Below are 18,030 nucleotides of genomic sequence, written 5' to 3' on the forward strand. Positions count from 1 at the left end.
CTGTCCTAGCATTTATTTGGAGCTAGGGAAATGTTTCTCAATCAGGGGGGCACATAATGTTTTAACAAGAGAGTAAGCAGCTATGGAAAAGAAAAAAGGGGAAACTCCTCCAAGCCGGATTTGAACCAGCAACCTAAGGATTTCTGTTTCTCCACTACAGTCCTCCTCTCTCCCAACTGAGATATCGGAGGATTTGGCAGTACAGCTTTCCATGCTGCATTCATCTTTCTTTCAATAAAGGTTGCGGCGGGAGTGGGGTGGGAGTACTGCAGTCTAATCTTGAAAATCATGAATATGACCTGCAGCTTGCTCTACAAATTGCCACTTCCCAGAGTGCATTCTCAGCTACATCTTATCACCATAAAGGGGGATTGCTTACCTACCTAAATGTGCTGTGCTGGCGTGAAGGAAAGCAGGGGACCTAGAATTAGAAATCCTACAGAAAGGAGTTTTCCTGAAAGGGCATGGGGCCGAAGAATCCACAGCCCTTTGGAGGCATTTCTGGCAAAAGGATGACAGCATGGGAACATGAACAAAGGACAGAAAGTTAGGAGAGTCATTACTCCGTACGGAGCATGAAGAACATGCATTTTTAATGCTTCTGTGAAAGGAACTGGAAAAGCAAAACCAGTAGATTAATGGACCATTCAGAAGTGATTAGGATGAAGAAAACATTCAGTTTTTCTTAAACCTTCTGGTAAGAGTCTCGGGTTTAGAGGAAGAATTCAAATAAATGACCAAGACAGCTGTGCCCGTTTTCTATACTAAGAATGCCAAGATAAATAACCACTTTGGTTTCTTATGGAATCAAGATTATTTTTTTCTATAAACACGGGAAATGAGATAGCCCCATTTCAAAAGGTTTTGCAAGGCGAAGAAAGTGGGGTTCTGGCACCAGCTGCATGACATCTCACTTCCTTACTCATGATGCCAGCCTAGCTATCTGTCAAAAGGCAAGATTAGCATGGCGAAAAGCTGGAGATGCTGGGGATTGAACCCGGGGCCTCATACATGCGAAGCATGCGCTCTACCACTGAGCTACATCCCCACATCCTGTAGGGGGTGGTTTTGCTCTACGCATGGAAACCTGGAATTCTATTGAATGTACATTCACCACATATGACACTGGAATGGGAAGCGTCAGGTGTGGAATTCCACATGACTTACAGCTGGATTTTCTAGCACCGTTTTTTATGGAATAAGGTTGACTCTAGAATGAATAATTCCCCACACACAACAGCTAGATGCAATCTGAAAAAGCCAGAGTATTCAAGGCAACTGGTTCAGGATACATCAAAGAAGGATATGGTTGAGTGCTGCTTCCACATCTTGTGAGATGACTTAAGGTAGCCCTGCTCTTTTTGCAGGACACACAGCTATGTTACATTAGCAAGTAAAGCGTTGAGATCTAGATGCATCTACGGCTAGGGGCGGCATGTTAATTCTGGGTTTTAGTCCATTTCATTCTCAGTTATGTGGGGGAAAAAATGGCACGATCTTTCTTAGAGAGGTGAATGGTATGCCCTGATTTCTTTTGCATCTCTAAATGTATGGGGTGTGGGTTTAATCACTGGGAAAGAGCAGTCTTCTGACCATTATAACTGCAGACAATTTTAATCCAGCGAGGCAACCGTACTGTATTGATATTCCAACATGAGAACAGCATTTTTGCTACCTTCCCTCTTCATGGTGTGTAGACGCATTTGTTAGCGGTTTCAAGCAGCCTTCTTAGCGCAGTAGGCAGCGCGTCAGTCTCATAATCTGAAGGTCCTGAGTTCCATCCTCAGAGAGGGCATTGCAGTGTTTCTTTTGTCAAGAGAAACATCTCAGATTTTCTCCAAATCTGTAAGCTATTACTCCACATCGCATCTTGCTCAGTTTTAAGGAGTTGGTGTCTTTCTAGATTCCCTCTTTCATATCCATGGCCACTCTCATTGTAGGTGAGTTTTAGCTGGGTCGGCTGCCGAAACATCTACCTTGGTACAATGAAACTGGAAGTCTTCCAAGTGCCTTCATATATTTAGTCAAGGCTTTGGAATGAATTCTGATCTGCAGGTCCTTGTTTACTTCTCTTCCAACATCCCTCAGAAATGACTATGTGGTCAATTTCATTGGAAAGCAGAAGAAGTCTACCCTTCTGTCCTAGCATTTATTTGGAGCTAGGGAAATGTTTCTCAATCAGAGGGGCACATAATGTTTTAACAAGAGGTAAAGCAGCTATGGAAAACAAAAAAGGGGAAACTCCTCCAAGCTGGATTTGAACCAGCGACCTAAGGATTTCTGTTTCTCCACTACAGTCCTCCGCTCGCCCAACTGAGCTATCGGAGGATTGGGCAGTACAGCTTTCCATGCTGCATTCATCTTTCTTTCAATAATGGTTGCGGCGGGAGTGGGGTGGGAGTACTGCAGTCTAATCTTGAAAATCATGAATATGACCTGCAGCTTGCTCTAGAAATTGCCACTTCCTATAGTGCATTCTTAGCTACATCTTATCACCATAAAGGGGGATTGCTTACCTACCTAAATGTGCTGTGCTGGCGTGAAGGAAAGCAGGGGACCTAGAATTAGAAATCCTACAGAAAGGAGTTTTCCTGAAAGGGCATGGGGCCGAAGAATCCACAGCCCTTTGGAGGCATTTCTGGCAAAAGGATGACAGCATGGGAACATGAAGGAAAGGACAGAAAGTTAGGAGAGTCATTACTCCGTACGGAGCATGAAGAACATGCATTTTTAATGCTTCTGTGAAAGGAACTGGAAAAGCAAAACCAGTAGATTAATGGACCATTCAGAAGTGATTAGGATGAAGAAAACATTCAGTTTTTCTTAAACCTTCTGGTAAGAGTCTCGGGTTTAGAGGAAGAATTCAAATAAATGACCAAGACAGCTGTGCCCGTTTTCTATACTAAGAATGCCAAGATAAATCACCACTTTGGTTTCTTATGGAATCAAGATTATTTTTTTCTATAAACACGGGAAATGAGATAGCCCCATTTCAAAAGGTTTTGCAAGGCGAAGAAAGTGGGGTTCTGGCACCAGCTGCATGACATCTCACTTCCTTACTCATGATGCCAGCCTAGCTATCTGTCAAAAAGCTGGAGATGCCAGGGATTGAACCCGGGGCCTCATACATGCTAAGCATGCACTCTACCACTGAGCTACATCCCCACAGCCTGTAGAAGGTGGTCTTGCTCCACGCATGGAAACCTGGAATTCTATTGAATGCACATTCACCATATATGACACTGGAATGGGAAGCGTCAGGTGTGGAATTCCACATGACTTACAGCTGGATTTTCCAGCACCGTTTTTATGGAATAAGGTTGACTCTAGAATGAATAATTCCCCACACACAACAGCTAGATGCAATCTAAACAAGCCAGAGTATTCAAGGCAACTGGTTCAGGATACATCAAAGAAGTATATGGTTGAGTGCTGCTTCCACATCTTGCGAGATGACTTAAGGTACCCCTGCTCTTTTTGCAGGACACACAGCTATGTTACAGTAGCATGTAAAGAGTTGAGATCTAGATGCATCTACGGCTAGGGACGGCATGTTAATTCTGGGTTTTAGTCCATTTAATTCTCAGTTATGTGGGGGAACAAATGGCACGATCTTTCTTAAAGAGGTGAATGGTATGCCCTGATTTCTTTTGCATGGCTAAATGTATGGGGTGTGGGGTTAATCACTGGGAAAGAGCAGCCTTCTGACCATTATAACTGCAGACGATTTTAATCCAGCGAGGCAACAGTACTGTATTGATATTACAACATGAGAACAGCATTTTTGCCACCTTCCCTCTTCATGGTGTGTAGACGCATTTGTTAGCAGTTTCAAGCAGCCTTCTTAGTGCAGTAGGAAAATCAAGAGAAACATCTCAGATTTTCTCCAAATCTGTAAACTATTACTCCACATCGCATCTTGCTCAGTTTTAAGGAGTTGGTGTCTTTCTAGAGTCCCTCTTTCATATCCATGGCTACTCTCATTTTAGGTGAGTTTTAGCTGGGTCAGCTGCCGAAACATATACCTTGGTACATTGAAACTGGAAGTCTTCCAAGTGCCTTCATATATTTAGTCAAGGCTTTGGAATGAATTCTGATTTGTAGGTCCTTGTTTACTTCTCTTCCAACATCCCTCAGAAATTACTATGTGGTCAATTTCATTGGAAAGCAGAAGAAGTCTACCATTCTGCGCTAGCATTTATTTGGAGCTAGGGAAATGTTTCTCAATCAGAGGGGCACATAATGTTTTAACAAGAGGTAAAGCAGCTATGGAAAACAAAAAAGGGGAAACTCCTCCAAGCTGGATTTGAACCAGCGACCTAAGGATTTCTGTTTCTCCACTACAGTCCTCCGCTCTCCCAACTGAGCTATCGAAGGATTGGGCAGTACAGCTTTCAATGCTGCATTCATCTTTCTTTCCATAATGGTTGCGGCGGGAGTAGGGTGGGAGTACTGCAGTCTAATCTTGAAAATCATGAATATGACCTACAGCTTGCTCTACAAATTGCCACTTCCTAGAGTGTATTCTCAGCTACATCTTATCACCATAAAGGGGGGTTGCTTACCTACCTAAATGTGCTGTGCTGGCGTGAAGGAAAGCAGGGGACTTAGAATTAGAAATTCTACAGAAAGGAGTTTTCCTGAAAGGCCATGGGGCCGAGGAATCTACAGCCCTTTGGAAGCATTTCTGGCAAAAGGATGATAGCATGGGAACATGAAGGAAAGGACAGAAAGTTAGTGGAGTCATTACTACGTACGGAGCATGAAGAACATGCATTTTTAATGCTTCGTGAAAGGAACTGGAAAAGCAAAACCAGTAGATTAATGGACCATTCAGAAGTGTAGGATGAAGAAAGCATTCAGTTTTTCTTAAACCTTCTGGTAAGAGTCTCTGGTTTAGAGGAAGAATTCAAATCAATGACCAAGACAGCTGTGCCCGTTTTCTATACTAAGATTGCCAAGATAAATCACCACTTTGGTTTCTCATGGAAGCAAGATAATTTTTTTCTATAAACATGGTAAATGAGATAGCCCCATTTCAAAAGGTTTTGCAAGGTGAAGAAAGTGGGGTTCTGGCACCAGCTGCATGACATCTCACTTCCTTACTCATGATGCCAGCCTAGCTATCTGTCAAAAGCCAAGATTAGCATGGCGAAAAGCTGGAGATGCCAGGGATTGAACTCGGGCCTCATACATGCTAAGCAAGTGTTCTACCACTGAACTACATCCCCACACCCTGTAGAGAGTGATCTTGGTCCACACATGGAAACCTGGAATTCTATTGAATGCAAATTCACCACATATGACACTGGAATGGGAAGTGTCAGGTGTGGAATTCCACATGACTTAAAGCTGGATTTTCTAGCACCGTTTTTTTATGGAATAAGGTTCATTCTAGAATGAATAATTCCCCACACACAACAGCTAGATGCTATCTGAAAATGCCAGAGAATTCAAGGCAACTGGCTAAGGATACATGAAAGAAGAATATGGTTGAGTGCTGCTTACAAATTTCCTGAGACGAATTAAGGTATTCCTGCTCTTATTGCAGGACACAGAGCTATGTTACATTAGCCTGTAAAGAGTTGAGATCTAGATGCATCTACGGCTAAAAACAGCATGTTAATTCTGGGTTTTAGTCCATTTCATTCTCAGTTATGTGGGGGGAAAAATGGTACGATCTTTCTTAGAGAGGTGAATGGTATGCCCGGATTTCGTTAGCATGGCTATATGTAGGGGGTGTGGGCTTAGTGAGTGGGAAAAAGCTGTCTTCTGACCATTATAACTGCAGAAGAATTTAATCCAGCGAGTCAACCGCATTGTATTTATATTCCAACAGGAGATCAGCGTTTTTGCCACCTTTTCTGTTCATGGTGTATAGATGCATTTGTGGAAGGGATTGAGCTGCCTTCTTAGCGCAGTAGGCAGTGCGTCAGTCTCATAATCCAAAGGTCCTGAGTTTGATCCTCAAAGAGGGCATTTCTGTGCTCCTTTTGGCAAGAGAAACATCTGAGATTTTCTCCAAATCTGTAAACTATTACTCCACATCGCATCTTGCTCAGTTTTAAGGAGTTGGTGTCTTTCTAGCTTCCCTATTTCATATCCATGGCCACTCTCATTGTAGGTGAGTTTTAGCTAGGTCGGCTGCCGAAACATCTACCTTGGTACAGCGAAACTGGAAGTCTTCCAAGTGCCTTCATATATTTAGTCAAGGCTTTGGAATAAATTCTGATCTGCAGGTCCTTGTTTACTTCTTTTCCAACATCCCTCAGAAATGACTATGTGGTAAATTTTATTGGAAAGCAGAAGAAGTCTACCCTTCTGTCCTAGCATTTATTTGGAACTATGGAAATGTTAGCACGCCTTGTTCTTAGTAAGTAAACTTACAAGGGGACGTGTATATGCCAATTAACCTTTTGGATCACATGGAGTATCCTAGCCATGCAGTGACCATTGTGATTAAATAACAATCAATAACTACTGATAGAAAACATTAATCAACTGATAATTTAATTAATAATTCATAAATGATGACAACTCAAAATACGTTTAACAATTTTATTCCATATTGGTTAGAATACTAAGGCATATGGTTAATTCAAACTCTATTTAATCAACTCAATATCAGTTCATTAATGGCCACCAATAACATAATCTAATTAATACTTGTAAAAACAGCTGCTCTAAAGCCTCAGCATAAGCTAGCAAAACAGAATAAGCAATCATTATTAGCAGAGTTCAGCAATTCAGTCCATCAATCATTTGTCACTTTCAGCGTCACCTAAGATAACCCCACCTAACCCACATCAGCATGTTGGACTTCATGCGAAAACAATTTTTAAAACATGAATTTAGAAAAACATCTAACTAAGTGAAACTATAAAACAGCACAGTTGGTACCTAGAAGAAAAGGCACAAAAATGAATCATTCACATTGTCATAGCTACCCATCCACAGAATAGATCAGCAACAAAGTCAGTCTTTGTCTTGAGGTCATCAATCGATCAGGAACGCATCAGGCTTTCAATCGCATAAACCCAAGGACAGGATCTTGGATTGCGTCTTCTGACGTCATTTTAGCCCCTTGTCATGACTTTTTAAGTTTTCCAGTCCATCTCCCTACTTCCTAATTGGTTCACTAATCACCATATGTGACGCTATCCAATGCATTTAATTCTACAATCTATGAGTTCTAATATTTCGTCTTTTACAGTTCTTTGTTTGGTTCACTGTACGATGTTCTCCTCATCTGGCTCTTCAGGTATAAAAATGTTGCATCTTCCTCTTCAGTCAGAGTCTCCATTGTTCAAGTCCTGGGAAAGTACATTTAGTCTACTCTCCACATAATTGTATCAAATTGACTTCCTCATCTCCTGTCCGTCGGTACATTGCAGAAAATTCTAGCTAAGCAACATTAACACGAGAGGGTTGAGGTCAGTTCAAATGCACTAGCAACTTCTACATCGTCCGTTTATTAATTCTGCTTCTGCATGAGGCCTGGTAAAACTAGGCCATGACTCCAGCTAAGTTAGCTCTTTGATATAAGGCAAAACATACGTTATACATCTCATTATGACACATTACTACATTTTTATTATTCATTTATATTATTTCCATATATTTCAATTATTTTTAGTTTAATTAATAAGCATTGGCAACCACTGTTCGTGGTCACATTTCAAAAACTGCACATTCATTTCTCTAACTATTGATTTTAGCATTTCTTTTCATTAGTAAATAATGCATACTCATTAATAATTTCAATTAGCAAATCAGCTTCAGCAATCCCTCCTCTGATGACTAAATATGTCATCACACCTCTTCACCATCAATATTTTTATAGCTCAATTTCCTCAATGTTTTGTCTTCTTCTCAGATCTTATCTATAGATTCTTTCCATGTTTCGTTCTTCCCTCCTCCGATTATTTTTAGCCCTTTTTAATTTAATCTTTTGACATAATTTGCATGAACCCCATAATCCTACCATGCAAGCAAGCACAATTGATATTCCCTTTATTATTTTTAATAATACCCCATTCCAAATTTGACTAAGCCAATTTCCCAATGAAGCAAATCCTTTTCCAATCTTTTCTCAAACGCACGGTTCTTCCAATTCCTTCAAATCCTTACTTGAGTTAGTCCGATTAGTGAGTAAGTCTCTCATCTCCTTATCATTATTTGGTATGAATGAGCAACAATGCCTGGCATTAATCATCGTACAGACTCCGCTGTGTTTCGCTAAAAGAATGTCTAAAGCAAGCCTATTTTGAAGCGTCATAGCTCTATCCGCGGTAATTCAGTATCTATCAGGAGTATTGGCCCTTTAAAATTCGTCGGCATGTTATCAACAATAGTAGACAACTTTCGTATTGTGATTGAATTTAAAATGACTCCTATTGAAGGAATCGCTGCACCAAAGATATCTCCCACAATTGCAGAAGAGGTTTCCTTCCTCTGTCGCTTATGTTGTGACTCAGTCAATTTCGGCATTTTCATTAAGTCATCTATCTGATAAATCTTTGGGAAAACTATCCCCAAATAACATGTCCCATACCATCCTCTTGGAAGACGGTAATAAGCATTAATCCACATATATAATAGATTCCAGGAATCGCAGGGTCCGCACCCTTCAAAATAAAAGTCCGCTTACTCTGGAACAAAAACACATGCCTACATTCACCCGTTCCCACAAATATGGTGTCAGTGCGTGACTTTGGCCTATATATATTCCTACGTGTAATGCATCTAATGCTAATTTCCCTTACGTTTTAATTGCGGTGTGAGCATAATCATTCTTGTAAGTCCTTTTCTCTAAGCCTTTTTCTAATTTCTCTTTTAATTCTTTTCTTCTAACATCAGTGTGCCCTATAAAGCTCTTTTCTAAAGGTGTAAGCAAGCATGTTGTTAGTAGCAGACTACAGCTCATTCCATAGATTAATGGAAGACTATGGTACGTAACTCCTTCCTCTACCGACAAAGGAATTTGCGTACACACAAGACAATCCCTTGCATCCATGGTTTCAACATACTCACTCAACAAGCGATAGAAAACATTAGAAGAAAGCTCTTCTTGAGCATTAGTATAATCATGCAAATACTTCTCATCTAACTTAAACCTCTCTAAAGCTATTAATGTAGTAGTTTCAGGAATAGAAGTAATAGTAGCTCTTTTCCTATCATGAACAGACATTCCGACAATCATCACTATAAACATTATTCCACACATAATTGCCAATCCAACACTCACGTATCTACAGCGCCTAGCTATTCTATCTTGATTATTTAACTCAGCCATGATCTGTAAAGAATCAGAAAGCGAAGTAACTCTTATATAAAGTGCAGTAAAGGAAGAACTTCTTCTCTCGCAATTCAGTTTTCACTCTCAGAAACCCTTTTCTTTGTCAATATTAATTAGCAGCTTGTCTCAGCCGGTTTTTCAATGTCAAATCAGGTTATCAATGTCTCTTCCAGTTTTACTCTATTTAACAGTCTCTTTATTGGTTTCTTCAGGTTAGCTCAACAATTCAGCTCCTCGATCACCCTCAGGTTACATCAAAGTACTGACGTGGAAATCCTCTATCAAAACAAAAGGACATAAACTTGTGTTGCCATTCATTGGTTGTTACATATGCCCATTCAGGACCTGCGTATCGTTGACTTGCAATTCTCTTTCTTTTCAACTTTCGGTCGCCACTTAGTTCTCCTTCACTCAATTCTTCTTTTCTTGTTGTGTCTCCTTCTTCCTCTATTGTTTCATTTATGACTAGTTCCTTCTTTTTCCCTATCTGCGATTCGGGACAGTTATCTCCTTTCCTCGATCCTTCTGTCAATAATTTTCTCAGGATTGGACTCTTCTCCTTTTCTCTTTCTATGGTGTTTCCTCTTGATGGACCTGCAACGGGCTCAGGAGGAGTCGGACCATTTTGACTTTGATCCGTCTCAACTCTTTCCCCTATTGGTCTGGTACTTGCTATGTTTGTTTTTCAGCACCATCTGCTTCTGGGGGAACCTCTGCTGAGCCAGGATCTCCTGCTGTATCCGTGGAGATTGATTCTTCCACACCCTCCTGTAATTCTTCTCCTTTGTCTCTTACAGGGGTAATGGAACCATCTTCCACAAGCTCAGGTTCAACTTCAGGCTCTCTTGACTCTTTTTCTGGTTCAGGTATGGCAACCTGTTTTGCTGTTGTTGGTGCTCTCAACAACGCTTCTTCATGCTCCTCTGGACACATCACTCTCTTTGTATGGCTCGCGTGTATCCAGTTCGGAAGTCCTGCACACTTCACTGCTGTCGTTGTTGTTAGGACCACCTGATACGAGCCTCTCCACTGTGGCTCCAAACACGTCTTGCGAACGTGCTTTTGGACAACAACCCAGTCTCCGGTCCTCAGATTGTGCCCTGGATCGTGGATGGGTGGCAGGTTAGTGGCCTGCACATGCTGATAGAAAGAGCGAACCACATCTGCCAGACCCTTGCAGTAGTCCAACACCATATCATCTGTAATATTCACAAGTGCATTGGCTGGAACTGCTGGTAATCTCATTGCTCTACCCATGAGAATCTCATGGGGTGATAAACCTGTCTTTCTGTAGGGTGTGTTTCTCATCAACATCAACACCAAAGGCAATGCATCTGGCCATTTCAGATTTGTAGCTGCACACATTTTTTGCAATTCTTGATTTTAAAGTACCATTCATCTATTCCACTAGTCCTGATGCTTCAGGGCGATAGCTACAATGCAACTTTTGCTCGATGTTTGGTGCTGCACATAAGAGTTTGATCACCTCGTTATTGAAGTGAGTTCCCCTATCTGATTCTAAAGAGATCGGAAACCCGAAACGTGGTATCAATTCCCTGATTAACAACTTTGCTACTGTGAGGCTGTCATTCCTTCATGTGGGGTATGCTTCAATCCAATGAATAAAAACACACACAATCACATACTTCTAATCTCTACATGCAGGCATCTCAATAAAATCCAGTTGCATTCTGCTGAATGGTCCTCCTGCTCTTCCAATGCGGCCGATGACATGCTGCTTCTACTGCTTGCCTAAACTTAGGATTGAACCAGTCTATTTTGAACAACCGAACCATGGCATCCCTCCCAATGTGTGCCTACTGGTAGCGGGCCTTTTGGGACAACAAACTATTTGGCAAAACCTTCTGGCCCTCCTCTGAAGCCCAAATTTCATCAGGTCTTTGGCCACTTTTAAACTTCACCCATAGCCATTTCTCTTACTTGTCAACATTACTCTGTAGTGTTTTCAACTCTTCCAAGGTGTCGATCACCTTCAAAGCAAAACTTGTACATTTGTTTTCTTCTTCTGACACCAATTCCCACTTATCCTTGAATGATATACAGTTCAATGCGCAAAACCTTGCAACTTGATATGCATATCCATTTCCCAATGAGATGTAATCTTGTGTCTTTTGGTGAGCACTGCATTTCACCACAGCAATTTCTTCAGGTAACTGTATTGCATACAACAATTCCGTAATCCTATCACCATTTCTCACTGGTGAACCAATGGAGGTCAGGAAACCTCTTTGCATCCACATTTGACCAAAATCATGAACAATTCCAAATCCATATTGACTATGCGTATAGATAGTAACTCTCAATCTAGTAGATGCATGGCATGTTCTAGTAAGAGCTACCAATTCTGCCACTTGTGCAGAATACAGTCCTCGAAGCCAGGAAGCTTCTAAAGTACCTTTAATCATTCACACAGCATATCCTGCACTCAATGTCCCTGTACCATCTCTGATACACGAGCCATCAACAAAGAAAATTTGGTAATTTTCTTCTAATCGTGTATCTCTAATATCTGGCCTTGGTTTTGTACACAGCTCAGTTACCTCAGGACAATAATGCTCAATATCATTTTCCTTTTCAATTTCAACAATGTCACTGGGAAGCAACGTTGCCAGGTTCAGCACTATACATCTTTTCAATGTTACATTTGGAGCACCTAGAATGCTCGTCTCATACCTTGTTAGTCTGGCACCAGTCAAATATTGTGTTTTCGTCCTTGTCAGTCAAATCTCAACAGAGTAAGGAACCATTACCGTTAGAGGGTATCCCATCACTACTCCCTCACATTGAGAGAGACTTTGACCAACTGCAGCAACTGCACGCAGACAACCTGGTAAAGCTGCTGCGACTGGGTCCAAGGTAGCTGGAAAATAGGCTACTGGGCGATGAGAGCCTCCATGGACCTGTGTCAAGACAGACAAAGAACAAGCATCACGTTCATGACAAAACAATGTGAATGGGTTCATGTAATCAGGCGTTCCCAACACTGGAGCTCTGCACAAACTCTCCCTCAACTCAGTGAATGCTTTCATCTGTTCTTCATCTAGTGTAATGGTGTCCGTGACATCCTTATGTGTCAGCTGCGGTAATGGTTTGGCAATCCCAGCAAAATTTGGAATCCGTTGTCAACAATAGCCTACCATTCCCAAAAACATCCTGACATCTCTCTGTAAAGTTGGTGGACTTCTCTGAAAAATCATTGTAATCCTTTCTCTGGATATTCTCCTTGACCCTGTCTCAATCTGATGACCCAAATACTTCACTGACTTCTGACAGTACTGCAATCTCAGAGGTGACTTCTCATGTCCGAATTTTCCCAAATGATTCAACAGGGCAATCAAGTTGTACTTACACCCGTCCCTCGTTCTTGTAGCAATCAATAGATCATCAATGTACTGTACTAGAGTCGACTGGTAAAGTAGTTCCAATGACTCCAAGTTTTTTTTCAGAATCTGATTGAACAAAGACGGTGACTCAGTGTACCCTGGAAACTAAAAAGAAACTGACTATCCTCATGAAGAGGCACAGAAAAGAAAGCTTGTGACAAATAAACCACTGTGAACCATTCTGCATCGCATGGAATCTGAAACATTATTACTGCAGGATTTGGCACTACAGGACAACACTTGACCACCATGTCATTCACTTTTCGCAAGTCCTGTACAATGTGCACTTTCCCACACGGCTTCTTTATGCCCATTTGCAGTGAATTACATGGACTGCCCGAAACTTCTTTCAAAACTCCTTGCTTCAGAAAATCTCCAATTATCTGCACCACTTTTATCATGACATCCTGTGCCATGTTATACTGTGGAAGCTGTGGAAACACTACATTCAGCTTCAAGGTGACTTTGATCGATTCAACACCTTTAATCAATCCCACTTCTTTACCTGTCAGGTTCCACACATTTTCCAATACTGTTCCCTGTAAATCCACACACAATTCTTTCACAGTAAACATTGGGAAAAACTCAATCAATGGGTATTCTTCATTAATACCTCCACTCTTAATTTCAGGAATTTGTTCTTCCTCGTCATCACTATTTGTCTGTACCGCTATTCCAGCAGTTGAACAATTGATCGAACATCTGGTTTTGCACAATAAGTCCCTTCCCAGTAGGGATACTGGATTGGAGTCACAAATCACAAACCTATGTAATCCCTGGAAGTTGCCAATCTCTACCTGCACTGGATCTGTGATTGGATTTGTCAACTGTCTATTTGCTACCCCTATAACTTGAACTGTTCTGCCTGAAAGAGGTAAATTCAGGACCTCTACACTTCTCACTGTTGAGAGTGTTGCTCCTGTGTCCACCAAGAATGAGACTCTGTGATGATCCATTACCTTCCCTTCTACAAAGGGTCCTCGCTAATCTACTTCTAATGAGGCTGCAAGCACACACGTTCCTTCATCTGAACTGTCACTCATCCATTCATCGTTTAATTCATTCTCACTATGTAATAGGAATTGGTGCACTGTATCACTACTTCTGTCCTGTCTCTGACCTGTGACCTGATGAATAAGCATCATCTGTTGCTGTTCTATCAGGGCTTGAGGTATCTGCATTTTCTGTCTAGGTACCATAGGACCTGCTGCTGCATTGGTTGCAATTGTGTCAATTGTGCACAAGGCATTTGCATTTGTTGCATAGGTTGAACATTTTGCATTTGATTCATATTACTCTGAAAATTCGAATTCACTCCTCTCATTCTAGGGACCTTTACAGTCTGAAATGTATTGACATCACCACTTTGCTAAATAACGCCATCCTGCACCATCAACAGACAGTCCTGTTTCCAGTGTCCCACGTTTCTGCACGGATGACACGGTAACATCTTTTTCATTTCTTGCACATCACTCTGAACCACTACTGTGCTCAAATCCGGTCCACGATTCATACTGACTCCTCAACCCCTACCTCTCACTTGAGGTTGGAACATGACAGTTCCTTGCTGCAGTAGCATCTGTTGCACAAGAGCTCTTTGCACACCTGTTTGGGTTGCCTTAATCTGCATTACCATTGCCCTTTCCTTCAACTTCTGTTTCAACTCAATCTCATCACTACAGTATTTTGAATACTGCAATACCTCATCAATTGGCTTTGCTTGCCAACAATTCAAATCACTCTTAATCATCTGTCCTATTTCAGGTTTCAGTCCTTCGACAAACCTGAACACAAAGTGCAACATGTCTTTCAGCTCAATCTCTTCTTTGCCACTGTACTCTTTGAACGCCTTCAACAATCTCTCATAATAGGTATGTATCGACTCTTTCGCCTCCTGCACTGTTCTGTCAATTCTCTGCCAGTCAATATTTTTAGGGGAAATTCTTGTCTTCAGGAACTCAATCACCTTAGTATAATGTTTCATAACTTCAGGTTATGATGCACCTGTGACTCAATCCCTTTCTGGTTCACTCATTGGCCAATCCACTGCTCTCTTGCACTCAACCCACAAGTCAGCTAGAACCACTATCTCCAACAGGGTATTCAAGTCTTCCCATAGACATTTAGAAAGTTTCACAAACCTATCTGTCTGCTGGTCCCACACAACCGGTTTCTCTCTCAGTTTTGGGTAATCATTTGTGAATGACAGAATATCACTCCAATGCCAGAGAACATAAAAAAACTGCCCTCCTGGAATTTCCCTCATTGGTAATATTTTTACTGGATCCTTCTCTTTCTGAACACCTTCAGACCTTCTTGTGAATCTTGGAATCTGGAATTTCCCTCATTGGTAATATTTTTACTGGATCCTTCTCTTTCTGAACACCATCAGACCCTTCTTGTGAACCCTGTTTCCATTTATCCTTCTTTTTAGACCATCTGCCTTGCCACTTCTCTAATGCCCCCCAAATTTGTGCGCTCTGCAATAGCTCCTTGAGATGCGCCTTCATTCCTGCTGACTTCATGTGTTCAAAACCCTTTGCCTCGAAATCTAACCTGTAGCTTCGTTTCAAGTGCTTTGTTTTCTCAATCTCTATGACATGCTTATCTGCCAAGTCTGCCAATCTCTGTTGTACTTTACCCACTTCTCTTGTAATTCTAGGACACAAATACCTCAGCTCTTCTTCTGTGTAATATTCTAACCTGTTTACTCCCATTGATCCCTCAACTAGTTCAGTTATCTCTGTGGCCAATCTCACTCGATCAGTCTGCTCCTCACCTCTGGATATATTATGAGGGGTATTCAGACTATCGAAGTACTCACTCAACTGTTGTGCTGTTAATCCGTGCAATGAGATATTACTAGCATTTGGCAATGGCACCTTGTAGGCGTGTGGGTGTAGCGGCACAGACAGAATAAACATTGGTCGTGGGATTAGTGATTTAAGATGGTCTTTATTCTATAATTTGCTTAAGACTTTCCCTTTTCGTGCTATTTATTATGTCCAAGTCCCAACAGTTCTTTTCTTAAGATCTTCTCTGTTCTTCTTCCCAGGTGTCCCTTCGGGTAAAAGCCTCTGGCGTCTCCGCTCAGGTGGAAGGTCAGTGGTGTGGACAGGTGGCGTGGGAGACGGGGAAAAGAAAAGGAAAGGTAAGTCTCGGGATAAGGGAACTTGTATTGTGTTTAGAAAGGGTAAAGTGCGGTGAGGTGTGAGGGGTCTTGGGGTACACCCGTATTATGTGCCTGGTTGTGCTCCCCCTTTATTCAGTGTATTTCTCTAATTAATTTAACAGAGATTGTTCCCAGATCCAATAAACAAGAAGCTGGATAAGAAGAAAAAAGGCAAAGAGAAAAAGAAAAAACAAAACAAAACTACATAAATGAAGAATTCTCAACCAGTGGTTGGAAGGGGCTGTTGTTTTCACAGTGTTCTCCCCCCCACCCTTTTTAGAGTGGCTTACAGTGGGTTAACGGGGTGGTGCCCACAAGTATTCTCCTTTGGCTTTATTAATTTAGATCAGTGCATAGAAAATCAGGGAAAAAAATGATGAAGACAGAAAAGAAAAACATGAAAACTACTGAAAGAACCCTCTTGTCGCTCTATCTGAACTGGTTCTTTCAGTAGTATCCCTCTTTTCTCGTGGGGTCGTCCCCTTTCTACCCCTTTCCTCCTCCCGCTCTCTCTTCCCTTCCCAAGAGGGCCCGATATCCAGTCTGCAGGCACGAACATACCTGCCTTAGCCACGCCCTTCCAAGGACGTGGCAGTCGGTGTGCCTTCCGAGGCTCCTGTAGCCCGTGTCGTTGTATGCCCCTGGCTCGCGTTGGGGAACTCTTGTGTTTCCTCTCTCCCGGTCCTCCTTCGGCTCGCTGTCTTCCTTCTCCCACGCGGCGCGCGTCCTGAGTCCCTCTTTTGTGTTCAAGGAAACCCGGCCTTCTGGGTTTCCAGGGGCTTCCGCTTCCGGGGTGACGCCCGAGGTCCCCCCGGGCCACCTTTCCTTCTGGCTATGCTGACGCGGTGTAACCGGGGTGGACACCACCCGGTTACACACCTGTTGTATTGCTGCACCCAGAGTTTGCGGTGTCAGAAACTTCAATCTCTTACTTACACTCTCACCATTTACGGCATCTGGAAGTGCAACAAGTGGACTAAGATCCATTAATGGCCTAGATCCATCAAAGGTCTGACCCATAGATGATATGACTTGCACATGGTCTCTCACCCCCCTTCTTACGAGGCTCTGTGACATTTCACCCTATTCTGCATTCGGCTTCTTTTGTGCGAATAATGGTACCGCTGGATCAGCAGTAATTGACACCGATATTGCATCTGGTGTAGCTCTGGCACCCGCATTTTGTGGAAGGGCTACTCCCATATTCTGATTCATCACTGGTGTCACATCTGACTGCGTCCCTGTCAATGGTGTAAAATTCAGCAAACCCTGTGTCTGTGCCTGAGGCAATAACATTGGAGTTGGCTCTGTCTGAACTAACATTGGCCTCGGAATCACTTGCTCCATAGGAACTACTAAGTTCGAGGTTGACTCAAGAATTGGCACTTCTGGATAAATTCTCTGTATTAGTGGTGGGTGCATTTGTGCCTGGACCACTGTAGCGGTCACCGCATTTGGAGTACTTTGCACTACCCCCTGTACCTGTCCATCATCTGTTAGTACTGATCCCGTTGTCCTCAATGCTTGTGCTGGGGCTGTTGGAGCAGAACTAGTACTGGGACCCCAATCATGCGCCGCATAAGGCGAGGTCGATCCCTCAATATCTGAGTAATAAGATCCTCAACATCTGAATCTTCTCCTTCTATATAAGACTTTTTCTTCTTCTTACCCCCTGACAAACCTTTATCACTTTTGTCATCATATTCCTTCTCATCTGACTCATCTTTCTCCGTAATAGCAGGGAATAACTTAACACCTTGCAGTGTCTCCATTCTCCACTTTTTCTGTTCGCAATCCCATCTTACCTCTGCCAATGACTTCTCTACCTTTCTTATTCTCCTCTGGAATTTCATTTCTTGCTGCTGTCTCGCTATGAGCTCACAAACTGTTAATGCCTCGAACTGTGCCGGTCTCGGAAGTGGTTTCTTCTCATATAATGTCATTCGCAACTGATCCAAAATTCTCAGATTAAACGTTCCATGCTCTGGAAACGCTAAATGATCCCTGTTTTGCTGTCAATTTGTACCACTGCTTTAAACCAAAGACATGGCGCGACACCTCGCTCCTCCATCACAACATATGCCGGAGAATTTTCCGGTGGGGTAGGCTCCCCTACTGTCGCCCTAATATAAGAATCGCCCTTCATGGCACTTCTG

General features: G+C 42.2%; 1 non-coding gene across 1 annotated transcript; it reads right to left on the minus strand.

The window, feature by feature from the left end:
* Positions 1-976: 976 nt before the first annotated feature.
* Positions 977-1,048, minus strand: TRNAA-CGC (transfer RNA alanine (anticodon CGC)). The gene has a single exon. It is a non-coding gene; the product is annotated as a tRNA-Ala (tRNA).
* Positions 1,049-18,030: the final 16,982 nt, after the last annotated feature.

This window comes from Pleurodeles waltl, unplaced genomic scaffold, assembly GCF_031143425.1.
Source record: "Pleurodeles waltl isolate 20211129_DDA unplaced genomic scaffold, aPleWal1.hap1.20221129 scaffold_70, whole genome shotgun sequence".
Classification (NCBI taxonomy): Eukaryota; Metazoa; Chordata; class Amphibia; order Caudata; family Salamandridae; genus Pleurodeles; species Pleurodeles waltl.